Source organism: Ornithorhynchus anatinus, chromosome 18 (assembly GCF_004115215.2).
Source record: "Ornithorhynchus anatinus isolate Pmale09 chromosome 18, mOrnAna1.pri.v4, whole genome shotgun sequence".
NCBI lineage: Eukaryota > Metazoa > Chordata > Mammalia > Monotremata > Ornithorhynchidae > Ornithorhynchus > Ornithorhynchus anatinus.
Genome location: NC_041745.1, coordinates 8,909,222 through 8,922,183, shown reverse-complemented (window position 1 = coordinate 8,922,183; position 12,962 = coordinate 8,909,222). Strand labels below are relative to the sequence as shown.

At 42.1% G+C, this 12,962-nt stretch overlaps 1 protein-coding gene across 3 annotated transcripts in view; it reads left to right on the top strand.

Annotated features, from left to right (window-relative positions):
* Nucleotides 1-12,962, top strand: part of KDM6A (lysine demethylase 6A) — a 162,673-nt gene that overhangs the window by 71,122 nt on the left and 78,589 nt on the right. The gene's annotated exons all lie outside the window — the stretch shown is intronic.

Sequence of the window (12,962 nt, the reverse complement as noted above, 5' to 3'; positions counted from 1 at the left end):
GGATTCCTGTAAAAGTTTGCTCCGAAACAGCCTCTAATCTTTATTTTGTCAAAATATTGCATTGATATAGCTATTATTTTTACACTGATTACAAAATGTGGAAGTTGCCCCAGTTAAATGCTTTAAGCATATTGACCTCCCACTTTCCCTGACCAAAGGGGAATACAACAATTCAACCTGAATGAGTTGCAATATTAATGTAATCTGGCAGTAAGTGGAAAGCATGTACAATCAGTACTCATGGTTTTACAGGGAAGGTGAACATTTTTCTTCCTACATTATCTGAATATCTTTTCTTTCTATTTTCTAAGTGTCAATCAGTAACTATTGTAAATGCACATATTCAAGTAAATGAGCCCTTGAATGTGAGGTGGAACCCATGATTCTTTTTAGTATGCTAGGCAAAGCTAGACTGTCCACTAATTGTGGTCTTCTCTTTTTGTGATAAATGTTGTAGAAGTTTTCATGTTCTAGTTCTGACCAAAAGTCAAGGTCACCCAAAGCAATCACTATTTTAATGGCCATAGCGATAAATAAAAATATCCTGGATCCTTCACCTAATGCAAATTAATGCTCAATTTGATTTAATCGGAGAAATTTGAGGAGATGTCTGGATGAGAGGCGTCAGCAAAATTGGACCCCATCTTGTTGTCCGCAGACCGTTTGTGTGATGCTCATGTGGTCATTTAGCAGACCATCTATTATCCATATTACTGTAATTGGGATTGAGGGCCATTGGAGTAATTGGCCCTTTCTGGCTAACTCAGATGACAGGCAGGGAGTTTTCTGTAGCCCAAGGATTGGTAGACAGTGCTGTCTCCCTCCGGATAAAGTGTACTGGTTTAAGTACTACAAAATGGAGGTGAGCAGAGAAGCTATCTTCGATGAGGGAAAGACCTCTTCTGGCGCCTCTGCCCCAAAAGGACCTCCAATAAATAGGAAGCTAAAGAGAACACCACAAAACTTCCCCTCCTATTACTTCTTCTTTTCAGGGAAAACTAACCTTCCTAGTGATATCGCTAATGTCTCTATGCTACCTAAATTCTGACCAGAGTAGTGGTGAATTAATGGTCTGTTAAGATTTATTAATGTGCTGAAAATGTCCTCCTTCTCTCTTTCTCTTTTCTTTTGTCAGCCTCAGAATTGTAGGTTGGCCAAAGAAACAGAGAACTCAATAGGGATGTTTTGTAAATACCTACTGAGGAACTGGTAGATGAAAGGGATAATTTGAAAATTGAAGAACATCACCATCACAAATAGAGGTTTTGCAATGCCAGTAGTGTAGTGCGAAGATCTTGGGAATCAGTTCTGAAAAACTAGAGACAATTTGCACCCCAAGAAGCTTACAAGTTAGGGAGAAATTCAGAAAAAAATGAACACAGCAGCCAACAAGCATCCCTCTCTCTCTTTCCCCACCCCCCCAATCCCATTCCCTCACTCACTGTCTTTATTCTCTCTCTTATTCTCCCCCCTTCAATCAAAAAAAAATTAGACTTTTGAGGAACTGTATATTGGGATCAGCCTGTAGTGTTTTAATCATGTCTTTAAAGTGAGTGGCAAAAGAAATTCAGGTATAGCAAGGTTTTTGAAAGCCATAGGTTAATTATCTTCCTTTGATTTTTACCTCTCAGAACCTAACTCTGGTAGGAAGAACTAATGGAAATCAGACTACGCTGACTTAGAATCAGAAGACACATCTTTCCTTTCTATTCTGATTTGTGGGCACTCTTCTCTGTGATTAATCAGTCTACAGTAGAATGAAGCTTTTGGGGTTGGGTGGCAGGAAGGATTAATTTTGTTTTCTAGAGGGAAATATAGATCCAGAAGACTATTAAATGTACATTATACTCCCGGTTCTGCCAGAACATACGTTTTCACTCTGTATTTTCCCATAACTATGTTAAGGGATTAGTGAATCTTCATCCAACAATATTAGCCTGTTTGGATGCAGGGTCCTCTGGAGTTGATGAAAGAAGTTAAATGCATGTATGTGGCATCAGACACCTCCAGGACTTCAGCAAGAACTTTCCATAATGGGGGTTTTGTTACCACACAGTACCCTTGTTGTAGGAGAACTGGGTTTTTCTAACTTTCTGCCTGAAGGAGAAAATAGATGCTGCATAATCCTGGCTCTGCCACTTGCCTGCTCTCTGACTTTAGACAGTCACTTCTTCTCTGTGCCTCAGATTCCTAATCTGTAAAATGGAAGCTTAACTCATGTTCTTTTCTGAGACTGTGAGCCCCATGTGGGTCAGGAACTGTGTCTAGTCTGATTATCTTGTGTCTATTACTCCAGGACTTAGTACATTGCTTGGCACAAGATAGTAAGCACTTAAATGCCATTGTTATTATTAATATTGTGCTTCAACTAGTGCCTTTTTTCCCCCTCTCTCCAGTTTAGCTTTTTTGGACATAGATTCAGTAAAGCCTCATATAGTATGACTTTAAAGGAAACTCAGAGTGTTCACTTTTGGATCGACAAGCAGAATGTAGACTAAGCTAAAGGTAGGAGGAAAAGCACTACGGAGGAATATAAAGAACTGATCATCTTTTCAGCGTACTGGCTAGAGCTCCTGCAATAGTCATATTGGTTGTAGTTGTAAGGCACCATGATAGGCAAAAAAATGAAATTTGAAGAAGAGCACAATCATATGTGTTTAAAAAGGAATGCTAGAGACACTTTTGAATGCTGATTTGATAGATGATCTGTGTCCCTTAAATGGATTGGACTACAGAAGCTAGCTTAGATCCCTGTTAGTACAGTGCTCTGCACACAGTAAACGTTAATAAATATAATTGAATGAATGATAGTCAAGGAATAGTATTCACTGAATGCTTACTCTGTGCAGAGCACTATATTAAGCACTTGAGAGTGTGCTAGAGCATTGGTAGGCATGATCCTTACCCTTAAGGAGTTTTCAGCTTAGTGGGAGAGACGAACACTAAAATTACAAGTAGGAAGTACAGCAGAGTCGAAATATGCAGCCTTTAGTGCTATGATGGGCAGGGAATATGGTGAGAACTTAAATGCTTAATTCTGCACTGGACAATTTTTAGTTCTAGTAGCTGAAAAGCGAAATTGGTTCTCCTTTTATCTCTGGCAGGAGCTTGACTGGCTCAGAATTCAGATGCTCCCCTGAACATCTTTATCCCAGTGAGGTCATAGTAGGAGAGGGAAGAAACTAGGTGTGGGGTTTGAGGGAGAAGAGAATCAGATTCAGTAATTTCACGAGACCCTTATTTTTCAAGAACACAACCAAAAGTGTGTTTGGTGTTTTAACTGTGAATCCCCCTCTAGACTATAAGCTTGTTGTAGGCGGGGAATGTGTCTACCAACTCTGTTATGCGATTCTCTCCCAAGCTTTTAATGCAGTGGTCTGCATACAGTAAGTGCTCAGTAAATACAACTGATGGATTGGCTGATACTATAGCGATCTTTTAGCACTATTCAGTTTTAATACTGGAATTGCAGCTCTTCCGTACTTTTGCTACAGAGATTACCTTGGCCCAAACACTCTTCCTCACCCTCTGAAGAATTCCTCCTTGCTTGAATGGAGTGGTTAGTGCCCATGTCCATTTAGTTAATGAAGTCTGGTTTGCAAAAATAATGGAGATCTCTGGTATTTTAGTTGAAATTGCTTTTTCTGCTGACTAGGATGTGAATGAGAACACTGAAAATTATTGTGTTTACCCATGTAAGCAAATGCCATTTGAACTCACATGAGTTTCATCACTTGTGTTTTTCATCACTGATTTTCATTATGTTCATATTGTTCTGGTCGATTGAATCTTGGGTACATGTGAACTCATGGGAAATTTTGCACTCGGATTTCCCATCATCCAGGGTTTCAGTGCCCGTTTCAGATTGAACGCTGTCAGGGAATTAGGGAAAGTTCTTCGTACGTCACATACGTGTCTGGATAGAACTCAGCATGTGCTGGAAGAAATGGGTGTATGCATGTCTGCAGATTCTGGACTGTTAACATGAGTTTCATTTTACACTGGCCTATTAGAAGCACAATACCTGAATTGTTGTATTGAGTGTATTCCTCTACAGTGCTCTTTCTCTTAGCATCTTATTTTTAGCGGTGCCAAGAGCACTAATCGAGGGTATCGAAGTAGGTCCCTAGCAGATTCCCTCTCTGGAGACAAAGCAAAACCTGTGTTCAAGTGTGGACACAAGTCTCTTACTGAAACTAGTTTTCCAAGTTCACGTGCAAAACACAGTTTTTCTACGAGATCATCAGCGATTAGAACAGGCTGGCCAAACTGCAAGTAGTCTTAACTTGTAAAGTAGAGCTGGGTAAAATATATCATCAGGGGTATCTGAGTGCTTACTGTGTGCAGAGTACTGTCCTAAGCTCTTGGAAGAGTACAATATATACGTGTAATTTATCTATATTAATGTCTCTCTCCCCTTCTAGACCGTAAGCTCATTGTGGGCACGGAATGTCTGTTTTTTGTTGTACTGTACTCTCCCAAGCTCTTAATACAGTGCTCTGCACATGGCACTCAATAAATACGACTGACTATAGAGTTGGCAGCTAAGTTCCCTGCCCGCAGCAAGCGTACCGTCTAGAGGATTATTTCATATTATTTATGATTTCTCTTGGAGTGGTGGTGGTGATGAGCCACCCTTGATCGTCGCTCCTCGCCTTTTGGTGGTGCCATGCCTGCCCACGTGGATCCGGGCCAGGGAGGGCTACTGTGCCCAACCCATCCGCTACCCTCCCACCCCCTCCTATGAAAGACCCACACACCATTCCCGATAAAATTGTTATTTTTATTATTATTATTATTACTAAGTTTGAACTATGACTCTTGGCCATAGTATGATCTTGGTTTGCAGCTCTCTTTCATTTCGTAAGGCTTGTCCACCCCTGGACTAGACCGTAAAAGGCAGCGGTTCTTGTTATTCAGTGTTAATTCATTTTTGACATGGTCTTATGCTATGTAATGACAGCTAAGACTTTATTTGTGATGATCTCTTATCTGAATATTGTTTGGAAATGTTGGACTGTTTTTTCCCAGTTTTCATTTTTGGCACTTGGTGTCAAAATTATTGGTCAAAAATTATTATTCCTAAATAACATTTTTGTTTTCCTTAAAATTGTAGGCTTTCCCTTCTGAAAATGATTGATCAAAAGGGGCATTAATTCTAAATATACTTATAATTTACAGACAATAGAGGACATTTTGAATCCCAGGCACTTCAAAAACAAGCTAAATTAATTCTCCCGTTTTGCTGATGCGGAGTCTTTTTGAAGCATACTTGACAGCAACCTCAAAATATGTAACAATTTTTTTCCGTTGTTGTTGAGAGTTATCCTGTCACCCCTGTATTGTATTTGTAAGGTAATTTCAATGAAAATTACCAGCCAGGAAGAAATGTTTGCTTGTTCATTTTTATTTAATGATTCTAAGATTATATATTTTTTTGAAAGAAGTTTAATATGTCCTAAGCCTGCTTTCTTAACTTATTTATATATATTGGTATACTAAAAAAAAAATAGTTATCTTCAGTTTGTCCCTTCCGTTAACCTTTCAGTAAAGGAATGTTTCAAAACTAAAAATTTAGCACTGTGCCCTATTTAGAATTGAAATGTCTCGCAAAGAAGGCCTATCCCTACTTTGAGGGAAAGTTATTCCAAGTTAATTTATTGCCAGCCTACCCTGAAGGGCAAATATAGCCCATTTATTAATTAGTAGTCCCTGTTGTCCAAACCAATCGCAGTTTTAGTTTGAAATTCAGCCACACTTGCCATATACTGACTGAGGGCTTGCCTCACTTACTTTCTGCACTCTCAAACTTCTAGATTTGGTTCCGGTCAGGTGAATGAAGGAAACCAGGCTGATTATCTGCCTAAAGCAATCTTAAGGTGCGCTATTGCAGAATCTAAATAGAACTCCCATTCTGGCTGTAAATTGCCAGAAGCACAAAGACCATTTTATCTCACTGATTCATTCGTATTTATTAAGCACTTACTGTGTGTAGAGCACTGTACTGAGTGCTTGGGCAAGTACAGTACAACAATAAACACTGTCATTATCCCTTCTTGAAATTGATTTCTTGGTCCTGTAATGGGGTGAAATAGATGGATTTTTTTTGATGGTCTTTATGTGCTTACTGTGGGCCAGACTGTGAAATAAGCGCTAGGGTAAATGCAGAAATCAGATTGGGCACAGTCCATAGCCGACATGGGGCTCAGTCTTAGTTCCCACTTTACTGATGAGGCGAGGCACAGAGAAGTTACGTGACTTGCCCAAGGTCACACAGCAGAGTGGGAGAGGCAGGATTAGAGCCCGGGTCCTCTGACTCCCATAATAAATGTCAAAATGTACCCAAATGCCCTTCTCTTTGCTTCTTTCAAAAAAAACTCTGAAGGTTCTGCTAGGTCAGGCTGGATTTGTTTCCTTTCAGTCAGGGGAAACTAATTTGTTGGGCTGTTCATCTAGGACCTTTTTTTCCATCTGGACAAGTCGGTATGATTTAGTGTAAAGTAGGTCTTTGGGGGTACTTGCACTTTTAAACTATAAGATTCAGTAGCCTATATTTCTGTTATATCCCCCCCGCCTTTTTTCATCTCGCCGAAGAAGGGTAATGAAGATTGGGGGGCACAAGTTTAGTAGTTGATTTTTTGTTTTGTTTTAAATAAACCTGTATATGTAATTATTGATCATCCCCTTTGGCATAGGGAGTGTTTTCTAGTATTTTTTATAAACCCTTGTAATATGCAACAGTAAAGCATAGCTTGGGAAAGAGCTTCAGAGCAAAAAGAAAGGCATAGTTAGATGGTAACAGGCTGAAGATCAGAATACTCAAACCTCCCTCTCTCTTTTTTTCCCTCTAACTCTCTTTCTCCCTTTCTCTTTCTCTCTCCCCCCTTCCTTCCTTTCTCCTCTCCCTAGGTTCCTTGAAAACTCCCAGTTCTGTGCCCACCCCGATCACCAAGTTGTTCTGGGAGCTTTTTTTAATGGGCATCGGAACAGATCTGATTGCTGGATGGCAAGGCCCTGTGTTGCAGAGTTGCTCTTTTCCTTCAGAGGTGAATGAGTGACTGAATGGCCTTCAATTTGATTATCTGCAATATGGTCTCCCTCCATTAGCCAGGACAATTATAAACATTGTAATGGTTAGGAACGGTCCTCAGACTCCCAGTCTCAGACCTGTAAGCACTGTTGGGTTTGGTTTCCCGCACAGGAGAGATTTTCTGCCTAATTTATTACCTGATTCAGAACAGTTTAATCTGTAGGTTTTTGACCAGTAAATGCAGCTATGCTATATATGGGGGCTTTTGGTTCTGATAGTAATCAGATGAGCCCCATTTTAGCAAGCTCTCCTGAAGGGAGAGTTCTATCGTACGTGCTACTCATTTCTAGATCTCAGTGAATACTGAGAGGACTCAATGTATTTTCATCCTGATTACCTCAAACTTCTTTCTTTTGAAGTCTTCAAAATTTTCAGGAATGAAGATTCCCATCATTGTCTCTTTTTATTCTGTTTGCTCAAATGTGCTCCTGATTTCAAATTTTGATGATGATATCCTCTGTCAGTGAATCCTTGCAACCAGGAGACCATAACTGGGGATTTGTCTTCTCTAAGTCCACAGGGATGCAATCTCTTGATATGCCATTTGCCTGCCGCGTGACCTTGAGCAAGTCATTTAACTTCCGGGCCCATTTCCTTGTCTTAAAATGGGGCTTCAGTACCTTTTTATCCCTCCTACATACATACTCCTAGATTACATACTTGACCAGAGTAAGCAGTCAATAAAATTATTGAGGATCAACTGGTAACGTGGCATGTTTGCTTGTATAGTTTGAAGTGCTTTCAATTTTAGGGGATTTGGTGAACAGTATGTACTGATTGATTTTTCTTTAGTTTCAAGAAATGACACACTTCTTTTTGTCCTGAAATAAATGCGTACGCTCACCGAGAAGCAGCATGCTACCATCCCCTTGCATTGCTCTGTATTCTATCAGAGGCTCAGGAGACATTTTTGTAGAATGAATCATACACTGCAGACCATTTAAATAAAAACCCACCCTATCAGGATTCCATATTCAAACAGTGGCATGGGCGATCACTGTGGCAATTTCCCTTTTTGGTATCCATCTCAATGGCATTGCTGGGGTAGTACCTTTCGTTTTGAGCATTTACCTTCAGGAATCCCCCGAGGGCCCAGGTTTTTATACCAGTCTTGGTTTTGAATCGGTTAGCCAAAAGATGCACTAGAGATTGGTACTGGTAGGTGGCAGATGGACATAGCATCTGCAGAGATGTGATGACTGCTGTGACCATATAATTTCAAATGTCTCCTTTTGGAAAGTTCTCTCAGAAACGGTCGTCATCTTGGATGCCAGCGTTTTATTTTGATGATGTCTGTCAATCAGTGGTATTTATGGAGCGCTTACTATGTGCAGAGCACTGTACTGAGAACTTGGGAGAGGACAATGCAACGGAATTAGTAGACAAATGTTCTAGCTTACAGTTTAGAGGGGGAGCCAGACATTAATATGAATAAATAAGCAGTTTATAATGTTTATGGTAGATTGGGAGTACGGGGCAGGGATTTTGGAGGTTGGAAAGTGGGAGAGGATGGACTCAGAGAACTAATGGGCCGTAAGGGTCTTATCAGAGACCTGGGAGAAGTGAAGCTGGATGTCCAGGTTAAAACAGGAGGGTCATACCCCACATGGGTTCAGTGTCTCACACCTAGGAAATACAGTTTAAGTACTTAAGGCGTTTTTAGAATCAGAGGATGTCTTTCGACAAAGCTCATTCAGTTATTAACAGTACTGTTGGTAATAGTAGTAAGCGCTTATTGTATGCGGGGCACTGTACTGAGTCCTGGCAGAGACTGCACAGGTGGGCCTGAGTTATGGTCTCTGTCCCTCGAAGAGCTGTCTTAGCGTAAGTGGGTAGAAGGGACTGGAGATAGATACTTTAGGAATGATGAAACATTCATTCAGTCAGTCATATTTATTAAGCCCTTAATCTGTGCAGAGCACTGTGCTAGGGAAAGTACAGTATAACAAAAAACAGACACATTCCCTGCCCACAGTGAGCATACAGTCTAGAGGAGGAGAAAGACATTAATAGAAATAAATTACAGATATGTGTATAAGTGCTGTGGGGCTGATGGGGGTGGGGGTAGGGGGTGGGGAAATAAAGGGAGCCAGTCAGGGCAATGCAGAAATGAGTGAGAGGAGAGGAGAGCTTAGTCAGGGAAGGCCTCTTGGAGGAAATGTGTCTTTAATAAGGCACTAAAGGGTTCGTGAAAATACCACACAGACAAATACACGAAAGAAAAACCAAGTCAGTAGAGAAGCAGTGTGGCTTAGTGGAAAGAGCACGGGCTTTTAGTCTGAGGTCGTGGGTTCGAATCCTGGCTCTGCCACTTAGCTGTGTGACTGTGGGCAAGCCACTTAACTTCTCTGTGCTCAGTTCCCTCATCTGTAAAATGGGGATTAAGACTGTGAGCCTCATGTGGGACAACCTGATTACCCAGAACAGTGTTCTGCATATAGTAAGCGCTTAACAAATACCAATATTATTATTAGGGTGATGTAGTAAGAGGAGTTAAATTTGAGGCTGTTCATGGCTCTGTAGAGTCCAGGGTACCCCTGTAGCCACAGTAACCACAGCAATACCTTCTAAACCACCGTGCGCCCCCTCCTTTCCCCCCCACCCAATTTTCCCAGGATTTTGTGGTGGCCTCATCCTGTGGGTGATTTTCTCCTTCCCACTGGGGTGGCAGAAAGCAGGATGGAATGGAGCCTCATCGATGGCACCGAAGAGAGATGGGGCCAGGTCATAGCTGGCTGTCCATCGGTGGGATGCTGAAAGCATGCAGCAACCGCTCTTGCTGGGATAAGGGACCTTCGGCGGCGGGAGGGAAGGCGGCAGTTACCGTGGATGCTTTTCTTGGCCCCGTTACTGGCTTAAGCCATTAAATCCTGCTCTTGACTAATGCTTCTGTTGTGCTTTTGCAAGCGTTTAGTGCAGTGCTTCCCACGTTAGGTACTCGTTAAGTACTGTTAACGATGATTTTGTATTCCAATTCCAAATAGAGTAGGTCTAAAATATCCAGACCTACAGCAACTTAAAAGTGGCAGGCTCAGGTACACTCAGTCACCCAGCAGAGATTGGCTAGTAAACCACTTTCCCTTGTAGGTCCAGCTAGTCCCCAGTGTGGCAACCAAGGGGCCCTGTCTACTAACTAGCAGCCTTGCTCGTCCTCATGCTCTCATGGACAGCATAGCGCCTTCCCCCTCAGAGCCGGTTCCGGCCCTTTGGTTCAGCTGTCGTCCCTCAGTCTCCTCCTGTGCTTGATGGCTCCAGACCGTCAACTGACCAGTTCTCAGGACTATGCCTAGGGAATGTTCTTCCTGCCCAGTAGCTGTTTCTATTCCCTCTCTCCTCTTCTTGGTGTAGAAAACAGTTCCAGCTTTTTCCATTTAAAGCCAGAGACCTAATAATTAGAGGCAAAAAGAGAACTTGAAAAGCCCTTTAAGGTAGCACTGAGAAATATGCCTAATCTGTGGTTCATGTGAGAGAATTTCTTTATCCTTTTTAAAAAATAAGGAACCGGGGAGGATGGGAAAGAAAAAGAAAGAATGGTGGTAGAATTCTGAAGTTAAGGATTTCAGTGCAATAGTCAAAGTTTATCAACTGTTGTTGGTGACAGAGGTCTGACAGAGGCAGATAAGCGAATATATCACTTCAGTGGGTTCAGGTAAAGCATTAAATCCTCATAAATTCTGCCAGTTACACAGTGAAACCTTGAGACCTCAATTTCAAGAATGAGTTTATTATAATTAATGTTTGCAAAGCACTTTGAAGGTGAACTGTGCAATATAAACCCTAGATAATTATATTAATCATAGGAAGAACAGAATTTTTCTAACTGCAGAACAAAGATATAAGTCTGTAAACTTAATATGGTTGGGAAAGTTCGGGGGAATGCAGAAATGGAAGCTCTTCTGTTTCAGAAATTAATTGGCTCAGCATCTAGTTTTTAGCATTTTAAGTATCTCACTTTTCAATCTATTATTCTTGCTAACCATACATAGTTCCTAGCAGAAAAAGCTAATGAAGTTATAGAAATCGTTAGCCTAGAGTCCTATAATATCTTTAGGCTTTCATTTCTCCCTCCCATGACTCTTTCTTCTGCTGTACATCCGTGGGTGGGGTTGGTACGGAGCCGAGCACACTTCTTTTTCGGTAAAGCAGTGTTCTAAGTGTCCAGGCTTCCGAAATCTCTCTTCTTAGTGACTCTGAAACAACAAAAGGATGATGGGTAGGGCCAGACGAAGGGAGAGAGAAGCCGAGAAGAACTGTCTCTGGCCCTGGGCCAGACCAAGTCCCACGCTGGCCTTAAAGCGGTGCCGTTTCCACCTCTGCAGACCACTCCCACTTTGGGGGAGAGGTCTGCGCCTGGAGGCACCACTTACCCCAGGGCAGGGAAGGATCTGGTGCTTGTGGTTACATTCCCTCTAGACTGTAAACTCATTGTGAGCAGGGACTGTACCTATTATATTATGTTGTACACTCCCAAGCACTTAGTACCGTGTCCTGCCCACAGTAAGCACTCAATAAATATTGACTGAAGCATTGGAGTGTTACCCGTGGTAACACTGCTTCCTGGCAGAAATGCAGGCTCCAAAGACTCTGCTGCTGGCCCAGGGGAGACCATTTGCCATCGCCGGCAGAGTGATCCAGCCCAGGATGGGGCTTTCGCTTTGGCCACCCTACTAATGTTGGTATTTGTATTTGTTAAGCGCTTACTATGTGCAGAGCACTGTTCTAAGCGCTGGGGTAGACACAGGGGAATCAGGTCCCACGTGGGGCTCACAGTCAATCCCCATTTTACAGATGAGGGAACTGAGGCACGGAGAAGTGAAGTGACTCGCCCACAGTCACACAGCTGACAAGTGGCAGATCTGGGATTCGAACCCATGACCTCTGACTCCAAAGCCCATACTCTTTTCCAACACTGAGCCACCCTGTTTCTCTCTCCCCAGTGCAGCCTCGACTTCCTGGAAGGAACCCCCAACTTGGGGTGGATGATTTGCAGGGAGCAATGATGCCGAGTCGGGGGGGACTGGACCCCCCCTACAGTCAAGGGCATAGACAGTGTTCTTGGATTCTCCCCCTCTGGACCATAAACTCTTTGGGCAGGTGACGTGTTTGCCAACCCAGTTGTATTGTACTCTCCTAAAGTACTCAGTACAGCCCTCTGCACACAGTCCGAGCTCAATAAACACCATTGATCGTTGTGACCCTCGATCCCATATTAAGCTGCTGTGGTTAGAGATATTGCTGCATTTCTTCCTTTATGTAGTTTCACTAGCCAGACCCTTTTTCTCACTCTGTAGGTGCTGAAATAGTAGTTGGACATAACCGAGTTCCATAGTCCCCAAAACTTCCTCAGGAACGTAGAATTAATCAATCCAATGGTATTTATCCAGCGCTTACTACATGCAGAGCACTGTACTAAGCACTTGGGAGAGTATAGTACACCTGAATTAGCAGACACCTTCCCTGCCCTTAACGAATTAATGCCATATGTGTGCTCCTGGGGTCATCAGTAAGCAGTTATCAGTACTCTCATGTGACATCATAACCTCTGTTCCCCTCTTATTTATCTCATTATGATCTTTCCAATTCCTCCACAAGGAATGGGTTATTTTGAATTGCTTCTAATTTGATCATAAAATGTCATAGTGTTCTTGATCTCTAACTTATTTTACTTCCATAGGCCAAGGCTCTGTCCTCCAGAGTGGCAAAGAGGCAAGCATGGCTTTTCATGTTTCACATAGGTTAATTTGTGAACTGGATCTGTCAAAGTCCAGCTGAGCTCATTTCCCTGCCATCCAGTCCATGAATTTTATTTATGTGGTTCCTAAAGTTATAAATGAACAAATTCCCAGACTGTTGCAGCACTAGCCAGATTGCT